The sequence below is a fragment of the Strix uralensis genome, unplaced genomic scaffold (assembly GCF_047716275.1).
Source record: "Strix uralensis isolate ZFMK-TIS-50842 unplaced genomic scaffold, bStrUra1 scaffold_102, whole genome shotgun sequence".
Classification (NCBI taxonomy): domain Eukaryota; kingdom Metazoa; phylum Chordata; class Aves; order Strigiformes; family Strigidae; genus Strix; species Strix uralensis.
Genome location: NW_027436747.1, coordinates 352,508 through 371,541, shown reverse-complemented (window position 1 = coordinate 371,541; position 19,034 = coordinate 352,508).

Sequence of the window (19,034 nt, the reverse complement as noted above, 5' to 3'; positions counted from 1 at the left end):
TTCCTTGGAGGAGTCTGGGGTTGCAACCCAGGATTAGGCCTGCGTTAAAGCTGGGGTCAAAGCACTGCAGGACATGCCTGAGAGGAGTCTTGGGTGGGTTCTGGAGCAAACCTCTTGCTTTACAGGAGAAAAAAAATCCTGGGTATCTTCCTTGGAGGAGTCTGGGGTTGCAACCCAGGATTAGGCCTGCCTTAAAGCTGGGGTCAAAGCACTGCAGGACATGCCTGAGAGGAGTCTTGGGTGGGTTCTGGAGCAAAGCTCTTGCTTTACAGGAGAAAAAAAATCCTGGGTATCTTCCTTGGAGGAGTCTGGGGTTGCAACCCAGGATTAGGCCTGCCTTAAAGCTGGGGTCAAAGCACTGCAGGACATGCCTGAGAGGAGTCTTGGGTGGGTTCTGGAGCAAACCTCTTGCTTTACAGGAGAAAAAAAATCCTGGGTATCTTCCTTGGAGGAGTCTGGGGTTGCAACCCAGGATTAGGCCTGCCTTAAAGCTGGGGTCAAAGCACTGCAGGACATGCCTGAGAGGAGTCTTGGGTGGGTTCTGGAGCAAACCTCTTGCTTTACAGGAAAAAAAAAATCCTGGGTATCTTCCTTGGAGGAGTCTGGGGTTGCAACCCAGGATTAGGCCTGCCTTAAAGCTGGGGTCAAAGCACTGCAGGACATGCCTGAGAGGAGTCTTGGGTGGGTTCTGGAGCAAACCTCTTGCTTTACAGGAGAAAAAAAATCCTGGGTATCTTCCTTGGAGGAGTCTGGGGTTGCAACCCAGGATTAGGCCTGCCTTAAAGCTGGGGTCAAAGCACTGCAGGACATGCCTGAGAGGAGTCTTGGGTGGGTTCTGGAGCAAACCTCTTGCTTTACAGGAGAAAAAAAATCCTGGGTATCTTCCTTGGAGGAGTCTGGGGTTGCAACCCAGGATTAGGCCTGCCTTAAAGCTGGGGTCAAAGTACTCCAGGACATGCCTGAGAGGAGCCTTGGTTGCGTCCTGGAGCAAACCTTTTCCTTTACAGGAGAAAAGACAACCCAGGAAACTTCCTTGGGGGAGTCTAGTGCTGCTACCTGAGATCTCAGGTCCCTAAAGCAGAGTCGGAAGATACTGGGAGCTGCCTGGGAGGAGTGTGGTGTGGATCTTGGAGGTAAGAGCTTTCCCCAATACTAAAAAATATTCCATGTGTCTTCCTTGGAGGAGTCTAAGAGTTTTACCTGGGATCTCAGGTCCCTGAAGCAGGGCTCAAGACAGTTTGGGACATGTCTGTGAGGAATCTTGGGCAAATGCCAGAGAAGAGAGCGTCCTTTGAGGGAAAAAAACCTTTTGGGTATCTTCCTTGGAGGAGTCTGGGGTTGCAACCCAGGATTAGGCCTGCCTTAAAGCTGGGGTCAAAGCACTGCAGGACATGCCTGAGAGGAGTCTCGGGTGGGTTCTGGAGCAAAACTCTTGCTTTACAGGAGAAAAAAAATCCTGGGTATCTTCCTTGGAGGAGTCTGGGGTTGCAACCCAGGATTAGGCCTGCCTTAAAGCTGGGGTCAAAGCACTGCAGGACATGCCTGAGAGGAGTGTTGGGTGGGTTCTGGAGCAAACCTCTTGCTTTACAGGAGAAAAAAAATCCTGGGTATCTTCCTTGGAGGAGTCTGGGGTTGCAACCCAGGATTAGGCCTGCCTTAAAGCTGGGGTCAAAGCACTGCAGGACATGCCTGAGAGGAGTCTTGGGTGGGTTCTGGAGCAAACCTCTTGCTTTACAGGAGAAAAAAAATCCTGGGTATCTTCCTTGGAGGAGTCTGGGGTTGCAACCCAGGATTAGGCCTGCGTTAAAGCTGGGGTCAAAGCACTGCAGGACATGCCTGAGAGGAGTCTTGGGTGGGTTCTGGAGCAAACCTCTTGCTTTACAGGAGAAAAAAAATCCTGGGTATCTTCCTTGGAGGAGTCTGGGGTTGCAACCCAGGATTAGGCCTGCCTTAAAGCTGGGGTCAAAGCACTGGAGGACATGCCTGAGAGGAGTCTTGGGTGGGTTCTGGAGCAAAGCTCTTGCTTTACAGGAGAAAAAAAATCCTGGGTATCTTCCTTGGAGGAGTCTGGGGTTGCAACCCAGGATTAGGCCTGCCTTAAAGCTGGGGTCAAAGCACTGCAGGACATGCCTGAGAGGAGTCTTGGGTGGGTTCTGGAGCAAACCTCTTGCTTTACAGGAGAAAAAAAATCCTGGGTATCTTCCTTGGAGGAGTCTGGGGTTGCAACCCAGGATTAGGCCTGCCTTAAAGCTGGGGTCAAAGCACTGCAGGACATGCCTGAGAGGAGTCTTGGGTGGGTTCTGGAGCAAACCTCTTGCTTTACAGGAGAAAAAAAATCCTGGGTATCTTCCTTGGAGGAGTCTGGGGTTGCAACCCAGGATTAGGCCTGCCTTAAAGCTGGGGTCAAAGTACTCCAGGACATGCCTGAGAGGAGCCTTGGTTGCGTCCTGGAGCAAACCTTTTCCTTTACAGGAGAAAAGACAACCCAGGAAGCTTCCTTGGGGGAGTCTAGTGCTGCTACCTGAGATCTCAGGTCCCTAAAGCAGAGTCGGAAGATACTGGGAGCTGCCTGGGAGGAGTGTGGTGTGGATCTTGGAGGTAAGAGCTTTCCCCAATACTAAAAAATATTCCATGTGTCTTCCTTGGAGGAGTCTAAGAGTTTTACCTGGGATCTCAGGTCCCTGAAGCAGGGCTCAAGACAGTGTGGGACATGTCTGTGAGGAATCTTGGGCAAATGCCAGAGAAGAGAGCGTCCTTTGAGGGAAAAAAACCTTTTGGGTATCTTCCTTGGAGGAGTCTGGGGTTGCAACCCAGGATTAGGCCTGCCTTAAACCTGGGGTCAAAGCACTGCAGGACATGCCTGAGAGGAGTCTCGGGTGGGTTCTGGAGCAAAACTCTTGCTTTACAGGAGAAAAAAAATCCTGGGTATCTTCCTTGGAGGAGTCTGGGGTTGCAACCCAGGATTAGGCCTGCCTTAAAGCTGGGGTCAAAGCACTGCAGGACATGCCTGAGAGGAGTGTTAGGTGGGTTCTGGAGCAAACCTCTTGCTTTACAGGAGAAAAAAAATCCTGGGTATCTTCCTTGGAGGAGTCTGGGGTTGCAACCCAGGATTAGGCCTGCCTTAAAGCTGGGGTCAAAGCACTGCAGGACATGCCTGAGAGGAGTCTTGGGTGGGTTCTGGAGCAAACCTCTTGCTTTACAGGAGAAAAAAAATCCTGGGTATCTTCCTTGGAGGAGTCTGGGGTTGCAACCCAGGATTAGGCCTGCCTTAAAGCTGGGGTCAAAGCACTGCAGGACATGCCTGAGAGGAGTGTTGGGTGGGTTCTGGAGCAAACCTCTTGCTTTACAGGAGAAAAAAAATCCTGGGTATCTTCCTTGGAGGAGTCTGGGGTTGCAACCCAGGATTAGGCCTGCCTTAAAGCTGGGGTCAAAGCACTGCAGGACATGCCTGAGAGGAGTCTTGGGTGGGTTCTGGAGCAAACCTCTTGCTTTACAGGAGAAAAAAAATCCTGGGTATCTTCCTTGGAGGAGTCTGGGGTTGCAACCCAGGATTAGGCCTGCCTTAAAGCTGGGGTCAAAGCACTGCAGGACATGCCTGAGAGGAGTCTTGGGTGGGGTTCTGGAGCAAACCTCTTGCTTTACAGGAGAAAAAAAATCCTGGGTATCTTCCTTGGAGGAGTCTGGGGTTGCAACCCAGGATTAGGCCTGCCTTAAAGCTGGGGTCAAAGCACTGCAGGACATGCCTGAGAGGAGTCTTGGGTGGGTTCTGGAGCAAACCTCTTGCTTTACAGGAGAAAAAAAATCCTGGGTATCTTCCTTGGAGGAGTCTGGGGTTGCAACCCAGGATTAGGCCTGCCTTAAAGCTGGGGTCAAAGCACTGCAGGACATGCCTGAGAGGAGTGTTGGGTGGGTTCTGGAGCAAACCTCTTGCTTTACAGGAGAAAAAAAATCCTGGGTATCTTCCTTGGAGGAGTCTGGGGTTGCAACCCAGGATTAGGCCTGCCTTAAAGCTGGGGTCAAAGCACTGCAGGACATGCCTGAGAGGAGTCTTGGGTGGGTTCTGGAGCAAACCTCTTGCTTTACAGGAGAAAAAAAATCCTGGGTATCTTCCTTGGAGGAGTCTGGGGTTGCAACCCAGGATTAGGCCTGCCTTAAAGCTGGGGTCAAAGCACTGCAGGACATGCCTGAGAGGAGTCTTGGGTGGGTTCTGGAGCAAACCTCTTGCTTTACAGGAGAAAAAAAATCCTGGGTATCTTCCTTGGAGGAGTCTGGGGTTGCAACCCAGGATTAGGCCTGCCTTAAAGCTGGGGTCAAAGCACTGCAGGACATGCCTGAGAGGAGTCTTGGGTGGGTTCTGGAGCAAACCTCTTGCTTTACAGGAGAAAAAAAATCCTGGGTATCTTCCTTGGAGGAGTCTGGGGTTGCAACCCAGGATTGGGCCTGCCTTAAAGCTGGGGTCAAAGCACTGCAGGACATGCCTGAGAGGAGTGTTGGGTGGGTTCTGGAGCAAACCTCTTGCTTTACAGGAGAAAAAAATCCTGGGTATCTTCCTTGGAGGAGTCTGGGGTTGCAACCCAGGATTAGGCCTGCCTTAAAGCTGGGTCAAAGCACTGCAGGACATGCCTGAGAGGAGTGTTGGGTGGGTTCTGGAGCAAACCTCTTGCTTTACAGGAGAAAAAAAATCCTGGGTATCTTCCTTGGAGGAGTCTGGGGTTGCAACCCAGGATTAGGCCTGCCTTAAAGCTGGGGTCAAAGCACTGCAGGACATGCCTGAGAGGAGTCTTGGGTGGGTTCTGGAGCAAACCTCTTGCTTTACAGGAGAAAAAAAATCCTGGGTATCTTCCTTGGAGGAGTCTGGGGTTGCAACCCAGGATTAGGCCTGCCTTAAAGCTGGGGTCAAAGCACTGCAGGACATGCCTGAGAGGAGTCTTGGGTGGGTTCTGGAGCAAACCTCTTGCTTTACAGGAAAAAAACAATCCTGGGTATCTTCCTTGGAGGAGTCTGGGGTTGCAACCCAGGATTAGGCCTGCCTTAAAGCTGGGGTCAAAGCACTGCAGGACATGCCTGAGAGGAGTCTTGGGTGGGTTCTGGAGCAAACCTCTTGCTTTACAGGAGAAAAAAAATCCTGGGTATCTTCCTTGGAGGAGTCTGGGGTTGCAACCCAGGATTAGGCCTGCCTTAAAGCTGGGGTCAAAGCACTGCAGGACATGCCTGAGAGGAGTCTTGGGTGGGTTCTGGAGCAAAGCTCTTGCTTTACAGGAGAAAAAAAATCCTGGGTATCTTCCTTGGAGGAGTCTGGGGTTGCAACCCAGGATTAGGCCTGCCTTAAAGCTGGGGTCAAAGCACTGCAGGACATGCCTGAGAGGAGTGTTGGGTGGGTTCTGGAGCAAACCTCTTGCTTTACAGGAGAAAAAAATCCTGGGTATCTTCCTTGGAGGAGTCTGGGGTTGCAACCCAGGATTAGGCCTGCCTTAAAGCTGGGGTCAAAGCACTGCAGGACATGCCTGAGAGGAGTGTTGGGTGGGTTCTGGAGCAAACCTCTTGCTTTACAGGAGAAAAAAAAATCCTGGGTATCTTCCTTGGAGGAGTCTGGGGTTGCAACCCAGGATTAGGCCTGCCTTAAAGCTGGGGTCAAAGCACTGCAGGACATGCCTGAGAGGAGTCTTGGGTGGGTTCTGGAGCAAACCTCTTGCTTTACAGGAGAAAAAAAATCCTGGGTATCTTCCTTGGAGGAGTCTGGGGTTGCAACCCAGGATTAGGCCTGCCTTAAAGCTGGGGTCAAAGCACTGCAGGAGATGCCTGAGAGGAGTCTTGGGTGGGTTCTGGAGCAAACCTCTTGCTTTACAGGAGAAAAAAAATCCTGGGTATCTTCCTTGGAGGAGTCTGGGGTTGCAACCCAGGATTAGGCCTGCCTTAAAGCTGGGGTCAAAGCACTGCAGGACATGCCTGAGAGGAGTCTTGGGTGGGTTCTGGAGCAAACCTCTTGCTTTACAGGAGAAAAAAAATCCTGGGTATCTTCCTTGGAGGAGTCTGGGGTTGCAACCCAGGATTAGGCCTGCCTTAAAGCTGGGGTCAAAGCACTGCAGGACATGCCTGAGAGGAGTCTTGGGTGGGTTCTGGAGCAAACCTCTTGCTTTACAGGAGAAAAAAAATCCTGGGTATCTTCCTTGGAGGAGTCTGGGGTTGCAACCCAGGATTAGGCCTGCCTTAAAGCTGGGGTCAAAGCACTGCAGGACATGCCTGAGAGGAGTGTTGGGTGGGTTCTGGAGCAAAGCTCTTGCTTTACAGGAGAAAAAAAATCCTGGGTATCTTCCTTGGAGGAGTCTGGGGTTGCAACCCAGGATTAGGCCTGCCTTAAAGCTGGGGTCAAAGCACTGCAGGACATGCCTGAGAGGAGTCTTGGGTGGGTTCTGGAGCAAACCTCTTGCTTTACAGGAGAAAAAAAATCCTGGGTATCTTCCTTGGAGGAGTCTGGGGTTGCAACCCAGGATTAGGCCTGCCTTAAAGCTGGGGTCAAAGCACTGCAGGACATGCCTGAGAGGAGTCTTGGGTGGGTTCTGGAGCAAACCTCTTGCTTTACAGGAGAAAAAAAATCCTGGGTATCTTCCTTGGAGGAGTCTGGGGTTGCAACCCAGGATTAGGCCTGCGTTAAAGCTGGGGTCAAAGCACTGCAGGACATGCCTGAGAGGAGTCTTGGGTGGGTTCTGGAGCAAACCTCTTGCTTTACAGGAGAAAAAAAATCCTGGGTATCTTCCTTGGAGGAGTCTGGGGTTGCAACCCAGGATTAGGCCTGCCTTAAAGCTGGGGTCAAAGCACTGCAGGACATGCCTGAGAGGAGTCTTGGGTGGGTTCTGGAGCAAACCTCTTGCTTTACAGGAGAAAAAAAATCCTGGGTATCTTCCTTGGAGGAGTCTGGGGTTGCAACCCAGGATTAGGCCTGCGTTAAAGCTGGGGTCAAAGCACTGCAGGACATGCCTGAGAGGAGTCTTGGGTGGGTTCTGGAGCAAACCTCTTGCTTTACAGGAGAAAAAAATCCTGGGTATCTTCCTTGGAGGAGTCTGGGGTTGCAACCCAGGATTAGGCCTGCCTTAAAGCTGGGGTCAAAGCACTGCAGGACATGCCTGAGAGGAGTGTTGGGTGGGTTCTGGAGCAAACCTCTTGCTTTACAGGAGAAAAAAAATCCTGGGTATCTTCCTTGGAGGAGTCTGGGGTTGCAACCCAGGATTAGGCCTGCCTTAAAGCTGGGGTCAAAGCACTGCAGGACATGCCTGAGAGGAGTGTTGGGTGGGTTCTGGAGCAAACCTCTTGCTTTACAGGAGAAAAAAAATCCTGGGTATCTTCCTTGGAGGAGTCTGGGGTTGCAACCCAGGATTAGGCCTGCCTTAAAGCTGGGGTCAAAGCACTGCAGGACATGCCTGAGAGGAGTCTTGGGTGGGTTCTGGAGCAAACCTCTTGCTTTACAGGAGAAAAAAAATCCTGGGTATCTTCCTTGGAGGAGTCTGGGGTTGCAACCCAGGATTAGGCCTGCCTTAAAGCTGGGGTCAAAGCACTGCAGGACATGCCTGAGAGGAGTCTTGGGTGGGTTCTGGAGCAAACCTCTTGCTTTACAGGAAAAAAACAATCCTGGGTATCTTCCTTGGAGGAGTCTGGGGTTGCAACCCAGGATTAGGCCTGCCTTAAAGCTGGGGTCAAAGCACTGCAGGACATGCCTGAGAGGAGTCTTGGGTGGGTTCTGGAGCAAACCTCTTGCTTTACAGGAGAAAAAAAATCCTGGGTATCTTCCTTGGAGGAGTCTGGGGTTGCAACCCAGGATTAGGCCTGCCTTAAAGCTGGGGTCAAAGCACTGCAGGACATGCCTGAGAGGAGTCTTGGGTGGGTTCTGGAGCAAACCTCTTGCTTTACAGGAGAAAAAAAATCCTGGGTATCTTCCTTGGAGGAGTCTGGGGTTGCAACCCAGGATTAGGCCTGCCTTAAAGCTGGGGTCAAAGCACTGCAGGACATGCCTGAGAGGAGTCTTGGGTGGGTTCTGGAGCAAAACTCTTGCTTTACAGGAGAAAAAAAATCCTGGGTATCTTCCTTGGAGGAGTCTGGGGTTGCAACCCAGGATTAGGCCTGCGTTAAAGCTGGGGTCAAAGCACTGCAGGACATGCCTGAGAGGAGTGTTGGGTGGGTTCTGGAGCAAACCTCTTGCTTTACAGGAGAAAAAAAATCCTGGGTATCTTCCTTGGAGGAGTCTGGGGTTGCAACCCAGGATTAGGCCTGCCTTAAAGCTGGGGTCAAAGCACTGCAGGACATGCCTGAGAGGAGTCTTGGGTGGGTTCTGGAGCAAAACTCTTGCTTTACAGGAGAAAAAAAATCCTGGGTATCTTCCTTGGAGGAGTCTGGGGTTGCAACCCAGGATTAGGCCTGCCTTAAAGCTGGGGTCAAAGCACTGCAGGACATGCCTGAGAGGAGTGTTGGGTGGGTTCTGGAGCAAACCTCTTGCTTTACAGGAGAAAAAAAATCCTGGGTATCTTCCTTGGAGGAGTCTGGGGTTGCAACCCAGGATTAGGCCTGCCTTAAAGCTGGGGTCAAAGCACTGCAGGACATGCCTGAGAGGAGTCTTGGGTGGGTTCTGGAGCAAACCTCTTGCTTTACAGGAGAAAAAAAATCCTGGGTATCTTCCTTGGAGGAGTCTGGGGTTGCAACCCAGGATTAGGCCTGCCTTAAAGCTGGGGTCAAAGCACTGCAGGACATGCCTGAGAGGAGTCTTGGGTGGGTTCTGGAGCAAACCTCTTGCTTTACAGGAGAAAAAAAATCCTGGGTATCTTCCTTGGAGGAGTCTGGGGTTGCAACCCAGGATTAGGCCTGCCTTAAAGCTGGGGTCAAAGCACTGCAGGACATGCCTGAGAGGAGTCTTGGGTGGGTTCTGGAGCAAACCTCTTGCTTTACAGGAGAAAAAAAATCCTGGGTATCTTCCTTGGAGGAGTCTGGGGTTGCAACCCAGGATTGGGCCTGCCTTAAAGCTGGGGTCAAAGCACTGCAGGACATGCCTGAGAGGAGTCTTGGGTGGGTTCTGGAGCAAACCTCTTGCTTTACAGGAGAAAAAAAATCCTGGGTATCTTCCTTGGAGGAGTCTGGGGTTGCAACCCAGGATTAGGCCTGCCTTAAAGCTGGGGTCAAAGCACTGCAGGACATGCCTGAGAGGAGTCTTGGGTGGGTTCTGGAGCAAACCTCTTGCTTTACAGGAGAAAAAAAATCCTGGGTATCTTCCTTGGAGGAGTCTGGGGTTGCAACCCAGGATTAGGCCTGCCTTAAAGCTGGGGTCAAAGCACTGCAGGACATGCCTGAGAGGAGTCTTGGGTGGGTTCTGGAGCAAACCTCTTGCTTTACAGGAGAAAAAAAATCCTGGGTATCTTCCTTGGAGGAGTCTGGGGTTGCAACCCAGGATTAGGCCTGCCTTAAAGCTGGGGTCAAAGCACTGCAGGACATGCCTGAGAGGAGTCTTGGGTGGGTTCTGGAGCAAACCTCTTGCTTTACAGGAGAAAAAAAATCCTGGGTATCTTCCTTGGAGGAGTCTGGGGTTGCAACCCAGGATTAGGCCTGCGTTAAAGCTGGGGTCAAAGCACTGCAGGACATGCCTGAGAGGAGTCTTGGGTGGGTTCTGGAGCAAACCTCTTGCTTTACAGGAGAAAAAAAATCCTGGGTATCTTCCTTGGAGGAGTCTGGGGTTGCAACCCAGGATTAGGCCTGCCTTAAAGCTGGGGTCAAAGCACTGCAGGACATGCCTGAGAGGAGTCTTGGGTGGGTTCTGGAGCAAACCTCTTGCTTTACAGGAGAAAAAAAATCCTGGGTATCTTCCTTGGAGGAGTCTGGGGTTGCAACCCAGGATTGGGCCTGCCTTAAAGCTGGGGTCAAAGCACTGCAGGACATGCCTGAGAGGAGTCTTGGGTGGGTTCTGGAGCAAACCTCTTGCTTTACAGGAGAAAAAAAATCCTGGGTATCTTCCTTGGAGGAGTCTGGGGTTGCAACCCAGGATTAGGCCTGCCTTAAAGCTGGGGTCAAAGCACTGCAGGACATGCCTGAGAGGAGTCTTGGGTGGGTTCTGGAGCAAACCTCTTGCTTTACAGGAGAAAAAAAATCCTGGGTATCTTCCTTGGAGGAGTCTGGGGTTGCAACCCAGGATTAGGCCTGCCTTAAAGCTGGGGTCAAAGCACTGCAGGACATGCCTGAGAGGAGTCTTGGGTGGGTTCTGGAGCAAACCTCTTGCTTTACAGGAGAAAAAAAATCCTGGGTATCTTCCTTGGAGGAGTCTGGGGTTGCAACCCAGGATTAGGCCTGCCTTAAAGCTGGGGTCAAAGCACTGCAGGACATGCCTGAGAGGAGTCTTGGGTGGGTTCTGGAGCAAACCTCTTGCTTTACAGGAGAAAAAAAATCCTGGGTATCTTCCTTGGAGGAGTCTGGGGTTGCAACCCAGGATTAGGCCTGCCTTAAAGCTGGGGTCAAAGCACTGCAGGACATGCCTGAGAGGAGTCTTGGGTGGGTTCTGGAGCAAACCTCTTGCTTTACAGGAGAAAAAAAATCCTGGGTATCTTCCTTGGAGGAGTCTGGGGTTGCAACCCAGGATTAGGCCTGCCTTAAAGCTGGGGTCAAAGCACTGCAGGACATGCCTGAGAGGAGTCTTGGGTGGGTTCTGGAGCAAACCTCTTGCTTTACAGGAGAAAAAAAATCCTGGGTATCTTCCTTGGAGGAGTCTGGGGTTGCAACCCAGGATTAGGCCTGCCTTAAAGCTGGGGTCAAAGCACTGCAGGACATGCCTGAGAGGAGTCTTGGGTGGGTTCTGGAGCAAACCTCTTGCTTTACAGGAGAAAAAAAATCCTGGGTATCTTCCTTGGAGGAGTCTGGGGTTGCAACCCAGGATTAGGCCTGCCTTAAAGCTGGGGTCAAAGTACTCCAGGACATGCCTGAGAGGAGCCTTGGTTGCGTCCTGGAGCAAACCTTTTCCTTTACAGGAGAAAAGACAACCCAGGAAGCTTCCTTGGAGGAGTCTACTGCTGCTACCTGAGATCTCAGGTCCCTAAAGCAGAGTCGGAAGATACTGGGAGCTGCCTGGGAGGAGTGTGGTGTGGATCTTGGAGGTAAGAGCTTTCCCCAATACTAAAAAATATTCCATGTGTCTTCCTTGGAGGAGTCTAAGAGTTTTACCTGGGATCTCAGGTCCCTGAAGCAGGGCTCAAGACAGTGTGGGACATGTCTGTGAGGAATCTTGGGCAAATGCCAGAGAAGAGAGCGTCCTTTGAGGGAAAAAAACCTTTTGGGTATCTTCCTTGGAGGAGTCTGGGGTTGCAACCCAGGATTAGGCCTGCCTTAAAGCTGGGGTCAAAGCACTGCAGGACATGCCTGAGAGGAGTCTTGGGTGGGTTCTGGAGCAAACCTCTTGCTTTACAGGAGAAAAAAAATCCTGGGTATCTTCCTTGGAGGAGTCTGGGGTTGCAACCCAGGATTAGGCCTGCCTTAAAGCTGGGGTCAAAGCACTGCAGGACATGCCTGAGAGGAGTCTTGGGTGGGTTCTGGAGCAAAGCTCTTGCTTTACAGGAGAAAAAAAATCCTGGGTATCTTCCTTGGAGGAGTCTGGGGTTGCAACCCAGGATTGGGCCTGCCTTAAAGCTGGGGTCAAAGCACTGCAGGACATGCCTGAGAGGAGTCTTGGGTGGGTTCTGGAGCAAAGCTCTTGCTTTACAGGAGAAAAAAAATCCTGGGTATCTTCCTTGGAGGAGTCTGGGGTTGCAACCCAGGATTAGGCCTGCCTTAAAGCTGGGGTCAAAGCACTGCAGGACATGCCTGAGAGGAGTCTTGGGTGGGTTCTGGAGCAAAGCTCTTGCTTTACAGGAGAAAAAAAATCCTGGGTATCTTCCTTGGAGGAGTCTGGGGTTGCAACCCAGGATTAGGCCTGCCTTAAAGCTGGGGTCAAAGCACTGCAGGACATGCCTGAGAGGAGTCTTGGGTGGGTTCTGGAGCAAACCTCTTGCTTTACAGGAGAAAAAAAATCCTGGGTATCTTCCTTGGAGGAGTCTGGGGTTGCAACCCAGGATTAGGCCTGCCTTAAAGCTGGGGTCAAAGCACTGCAGGACATGCCTGAGAGGAGTCTTGGGTGGGTTCTGGAGCAAAACTCTTGCTTTACAGGAGAAAAGACAACCCAGGAAGCTTCCTTGGGGGAGTCTACTGCTGCTACCTGAGATCTCAGGTCCCTAAAGCAGAGTCGGAAGATACTGGGAGCTGCCTGGGAGGAGTGTGGTGTGGATCTTGGAGGTAAGAGCTTTCCCCAATACTAAAAAATATTCCATGTGTCTTCCTTGGAGGAGTCTAAGAGTTTTACCTGGGATCTCAGGTCCCTGAAGCAGGGCTCAAGACAGTGTGGGACATGTCTGTGAGGAATCTTGGGCAAATGCCAGAGAAGAGAGCGTCCTTTGAGGGAAAAAAACGTTTTGGGTATCTTCCTTGGAGGAGTCTGGGGTTGCAACCCAGGATTAGGCCTGCCTTAAAGCTGGGGTCAAAGCACTGCAGGACATGCCTGAGAGGAGTCTCGGGTGGGTTCTGGAGCAAACCTCTTGCTTTACAGGAGAAAAAAAATCCTGGGTATCTTCCTTGGAGGAGTCTGGGGTTGCAACCCAGGATTAGGCCTGCCTTAAAGCTGGGGTCAAAGCACTGCAGGACATGCCTGAGAGGAGTCTTGGGTGGGTTCTGGAGCAAAACTCTTGCTTTACAGGAGAAAAAAAATCCTGGGTATCTTCCTTGGAGGAGTCTGGGGTTGCAACCCAGGATTAGGCCTGCCTTAAAGCTGGGGTCAAAGCACTGCAGGACATGCCTGAGAGGAGTCTTGGGTGGGTTCTGGAGCAAACCTCTTGCTTTACAGGAGAAAAAAAATCCTGGGTATCTTCCTTGGAGGAGTCTGGGGTTGCAACCCAGGATTAGGCCTGCCTTAAAGCTGGGGTCAAAGCACTGCAGGACATGCCTGAGAGGAGTCTTGGGTGGGTTCTGGAGCAAACCTCTTGCTTTACAGGAGAAAAAAAATCCTGGGTATCTTCCTTGGAGGAGTCTGGGGTTGCAACCCAGGATTAGGCCTGCCTTAAAGCTGGGGTCAAAGCACTGCAGGACATGCCTGAGAGGAGTGTTGGGTGGGTTCTGGAGCAAAGCTCTTGCTTTACAGGAGAAAAAAAATCCTGGGTATCTTCCTTGGAGGAGTCTGGGGTTGCAACCCAGGATTAGGCCTGCCTTAAAGCTGGGGTCAAAGCACTGCAGGACATGCCTGAGAGGAGTGTTGGGTGGGTTCTGGAGCAAAGCTCTTGCTTTACAGGAGAAAAAAAATCCTGGGTATCTTCCTTGGAGGAGTCTGGGGTTGCAACCCAGGATTAGGCCTGCCTTAAAGCTGGGGTCAAAGCACTGCAGGACATGCCTGAGAGGAGTGTTGGGTGGGTTCTGGAGCAAACCTCTTGCTTTACAGGAGAAAAAAAATCCTGGGTATCTTCCTTGGAGGAGTCTGGGGTTGCAACCCAGGATTAGGCCTGCCTTAAAGCTGGGGTCAAAGCACTGCAGGACATGCCTGAGAGGAGTGTTGGGTGGGTTCTGGAGCAAACCTCTTGCTTTACAGGAGAAAAAAAATCCTGGGTATCTTCCTTGGAGGAGTCTGGGGTTGCAACCCAGGATTAGGCCTGCCTTAAAGCTGGGGTCAAAGCACTGCAGGACATGCCTGAGAGGAGTGTTGGGTGGGTTCTGGAGCAAACCTCTTGCTTTACAGGAGAAAAAAAATCCTGGGTATCTTCCTTGGAGGAGTCTGGGGTTGCAACCCAGGATTAGGCCTGCCTTAAAGCTGGGGTCAAAGCACTGCAGGACATGCCTGAGAGGAGTCTTGGGTGGGTTCTGGAGCAAACCTCTTGCTTTACAGGAGAAAAAAAATCCTGGGTATCTTCCTTGGAGGAGTCTGGGGTTGCAACCCAGGATTGGGCCTGCCTTAAAGCTGGGGTCAAAGCACTGCAGGACATGCCTGAGAGGAGTCTTGGGTGGGTTCTGGAGCAAAACTCTTGCTTTACAGGAGAAAAAAAATCCTGGGTATCTTCCTTGGAGGAGTCTGGGGTTGCAACCCAGGATTAGGCCTGCCTTAAAGCTGGGGTCAAAGCACTGCAGGACATGCCTGAGAGGAGTCTTGGGTGGGTTCTGGAGCAAACCTCTTGCTTTACAGGAGAAAAAAAATCCCGGGTATCTTCCTTGGAGGAGTCTGGGGTTGCAACCCAGGATTAGGCCTGCCTTAAAGCTGGGGTCAAAGCACTGCAGGACATGCCTGAGAGGAGTGTTGGGTGGGTTCTGGAGCAAACCTCTTGCTTTACAGGAGAAAAATATCCTGGGTATCTTCCTTGGAGGAGTCTGGGGTTGCAACCCAGGATTAGGCCTGCCTTAAAGCTGGGGTCAAAGCACTGCAGGACATGCCTGAGAGGAGTCTTGGGTGGGTTCTGGAGCAAACCTCTTGCTTTACAGGAGAAAAAAAATCCTGGGTATCTTCCTTGGAGGAGTCTGGGGTTGCAACCCAGGATTAGGCCTGCCTTAAAGCTGGGGTCAAAGCACTGCAGGACATGCCTGAGAGGAGTCTCGGGTGGGTTCTGGAGCAAAACTCTTGCTTTACAGGAGAAAAAAAATCCTGGGTATCTTCCTTGGAGGAGTCTGGGGTTGCAACCCAGGATTAGGCCTGCCTTAAAGCTGGGGTCAAAGTACTCCAGTACTCCCATTTTACTACATTTGAATTAAACTCTATTGTGGTTTAATTACATTCTGCTCCTTTTAGTATTTTCTGTCCTGTTTGGTTGTATTTTAATTACATTCCAATGCCTCTGAACAGTTTTTTTTCCTGTCTGATTTTACTTAAACTTTGTGCTAACAGCTGTGTTTGAAGCAGGGTAGCATGCTGGATTCTCCATGCTGGACCAGCAGCAGTGCGGTGTCAATCCACATGCCATCCTGTACCCACACCAGTGGGGTTGTGTTCTGTGTTCCCTTTTCTTAGTTGATGATAGACCTGTTGGATGAAGGGGGAGTTTTCTTCTTGAAAGCCAGGCCCGCCACACACTGCATCTACCAAGCTGCAGGCATGGAGGAGGACGCTCCTGGAGAAGGTAAATTCAATAACCATCAAGTGTGGTCAGTCATTGGGAAGATGTGTGCCCTGCTCTTGGCTTGGCCAAGCAGCAGCCAGATGTTAGACACAGTTTCTTTCCTGGGGCTCTCTGTACCCCTAGTTTTTCATGTGGATGCTTTGTAGGGTTTCCTCCTAACAAGTTGTAGGAAGTTTTTCTGTTCTTCTGGACATGGTGGGGTTGAGTTGTGGGGGACTATCACCACTTCAGTGAGGTCTTCGCTGCATTTGGGAAGTTACCAGCCTGAATGGAGGCAGCCCTTGAGCCCACAGCCAGCCAACAGAAATCAAAACCACCCTTTGACTCAGCTTTATGTATAGCAGGAGCTGGCTGGGTGCAGTTTGAGTGAGAGCTGGGTGTTACCCTGAGGTTAAGACACTTTAGCAGTGATATGCACAGTGGTGTCATAGTCTTGTGACCATAGGAGGAGGGTCTGGAACCATCGGTGGGAGAACCTGTGCTTAGAGACAGCTGGGTTTCAACCTCTTATTCCTCCTATACCCCATGGAAATATTTTTCTCTCTACAGCTGTATCACTTTTCTCTGATTTCCATTGTTGTGCAGAGAGGAGGCCTCACACCGCTTCCTTGGTCCTGCATCACGGGGAATCAGCAGAGTTTGATGTGCTTTTCAAACCCACCCTGGCCCAATGTGTGGAAGGGAGGATCCACCTATCAGTGGTGGACAACCCCTACGAAGAAACCAACATTCAGCTGGTGGGTGAAGGCTACGAGGATGACTTCATGCTAGATAACATCCATGAACTAATGGCAAACAGCGAGGAGAACACTGAGGGCAATATGGAGGAAGACATAATTGAGGGTAAGAGAGGAGAGACTGACAAGATGGAGCAAGGAATAGGAAAATCCACATTTCTGCTCACCTTGTGCTGGTGCAGGTGTGGTCCAACCTTAGGAGACAGATCCTGTTGCCTTTTGTAGCCTGGAGAGCAGCCACACTTGAGAACAAAGGGAAGATCCTCTGTCAAGGGAGAAGCTTACAGGCTAGTAGGGTGGGGTCAGAGATACCAGCATTCAGCTGAGTATCTCTAAAAGGAGGTCTGCTCGCCCGTGGGATACTGTGGAGATGAAGACCGTGTATGATAATCTGTGTCCTCTATATGAGCAGGCCTGTGCTGTCACCCAGCGGAGCTGGCGGTCTGTGAGCATGCCAGCCGTGTGCACAGAGGCAGTGCAGGCTGTACTGCATGTCTCTGCACAGCTGCAACCACATGTTTAGGGATGTGTCAGGGCGTTTCCCTGAAAGTGGTAGGATGGGGAGCAGCTGCATCTCCCAGGGGGAGGAAGGTTTGGAGCAAGGAAGAGTTGGACATAACGTGTCTGTAGATGGGGGGGGGCAGATGGACCTCACCACACACTGAGATCCCTTGCTCTCATTGTTAACAGCTGGCAGAGGTGGATCACATCCAGTTCGGGGACTGTCACATCTGGACACCCTACACCGTGAGCTTCACAATCACCAATCGCAGCAGGACGGAGGCGATGTGGTTTGAGTGGCTGGCAGGCGCCCTGTTTCACTTCTCCCCCCAGGTGAGCTTGGACAGCTCTGCCTTTCCCCGCTGCTCAAGCAGTGCCCGGCGGGTTCCCGGGACCTCGCAGGGAGTCCCCACAGACCGGTGAGAGCCCGGCTCAGAGCCATGTAGGAGCTGCGATCCCTGGCTTTGCTGGGGCAGGGCTGTCTGCCCCACAGAAAAGGCTCCATGTTACGGGAGGTGGCATCTTTTGTTTGTACTTTATCAAACTTCAGATAGATACACAGTAAGACGCAGATTCCTGGCACAGCTGCTCAGCACATCAGTCCCTTTGCTGTCAGTCCTGCCCTTGCCAAGGATTCCAGTTTGGTCTTCGGTCTCTGGTTCTGCCTAGGTGGGACACCTCCATGCTGGCTGTGCTAAGAACATCACAGTGACCCTGAGACCGGACATTGCAGTCGCCTTCAAAAAGCACCCTGTGAGGTGTAAGGTGGCTCGGATCGCTTTGCAGCTGCTGCCAGAGCAGGTTCCCGACTGGGACGACTGCCTGCACACCGTCAAGTGGGTGGATGCCATGAGGGGCCCAGCAGCCACATGGCCTGTCAAGAAGAAGGTAAGAAGCACAATAGCAAAAGCTAACTGAGCATCCACAAGAAGAACAGCCAACGGCAGCAGGCTGCCATCTCTGCTGGCTAAGCAGCTCCTGCCTCCTCCTGACATTTAATCCACCTGTGCGGTTAACCAGCAGTGCATTTCAGGAGAGGTGGATGCACGGTGGCCTGATACACCCCCACAAGATGGGGAAGTCTTTTTGACAAGAGACATTTTGCCACTTGCAAACTATTGGTCTCTGCCAAAAGCAGAAGTGTTGCAGCCTGTGTTGAATGCCACATTTTATGATAATACATTTTATGGTGTTAAAATCTCTTCACCTGATTCAGTACCTTTTCACCAACAAGGAGTTAAATCCACTGTGCTCTGTCTCTTGTTCTGAAGTGGAGAGCAACACTAGTGCTCTTCTGTGTGTGCTGGCTAGCCCACCAGCACGCTGTGGGCGAGCTCTGAGCTCTGCCTACACTGGTACCAGAGGTTCTGGTTGTGGTCTCTGTATGGTGTAGGATGTCTCATTATGGAGCAGCCCAGGTACTGTATGGCAGTCACGCAGGAGTCTGGAGAAGTGTCATCTCCAGAAACTCTTGCTTTTACTATTGTTGTTGCCAGACACATTTATCTTGGGTGATGGTTCTTCCCCAGTTTCTGAACCATTTTAAGACCTGTAAACCGAACTTCTTCCCCATCAGAGCATCAGCAGTCGGAGACTTTCCTAGTGAGTTCACTCCCATCCCAAAATGCCCATCCCCAGCCACCACCAGTGTGGCTGTTGCCCCGCACATGACATCTGGAAAGCACTTTCTCCTGAGACAAGAAGGAAAAGGTGCTTTCTAGGTTTGTTCAGTCTTGGGGTTCTCCATCCACAGAGCTCCAGCAGGGGAACTTAATCCTGATTTGGAAGCCTGCTGGACTTGTAGGAGGCCAGGAAAAAGGTCAGACACTACAGGGTTGAAACACAGAGGCTGATACCCGGTCATAGTCCCCATGGGTGTATTCACAGTCGTGGTGACTGCTGTGATCAGTAGGTAGAAACAAATACTATAGCGGAAGGGTCAAATTTGGTTATCTTTCGAGGGAAATAAATGGGAATGGTCCTTTCTAGCCCTTATATGTGGCTGATTTTAGAGGCCAAAAGATTCCCTGCTCAGCCTGGCTTTCTGGGCTCTGGTCAGTGATTCTTCCCTCTCCTGTTTGGAGGTGATCGAGACTGACCCAGAACCAGCTCACACTGTCCTGGAGAAGAGCATCCGTGAGGTGGAACTTCGCCTCAGTGCTGTCGTTGACTATGCCAAGTTCAAGCTGAAGACGGACATGATTGAGTTCAAGGAGACCTTGCTCTTCCAGATGAGGATGTTCACATGAGTGCCAGACAGGGACCTACAAGTGGGGACTGCCTTTGCCCAGGGCTGACCCATGTCTGCTTCCCCAGAGCTGCGCTGTGCTCTCCGGTGGCCACTGCTTTTCCTTCTACTCATGGTCCTGTGCCCGCTAAAGTTACACTGACATGTTTATTGCTCGGCCACTTAATAAACCTCTTCTGATATCTAACAGGCTGATCAGCCTTGGAGGGGGGTGCTCCTGCCTGCTGAGTCTGAGGTTTCAGCTTCCACACATAATCTGGCACATCCCAGGGCCTGGAGATCTCCCACATGTGGACCTGAGTCCCTTCTAGGGCTTTACATTCAGTCTCACCTGCTGTTCATCCTTTTAAACAAATCCTTTATTGTTTCATCCTTTCCAAGTCCTGGCTGGGTGCTGGGGCCCATATA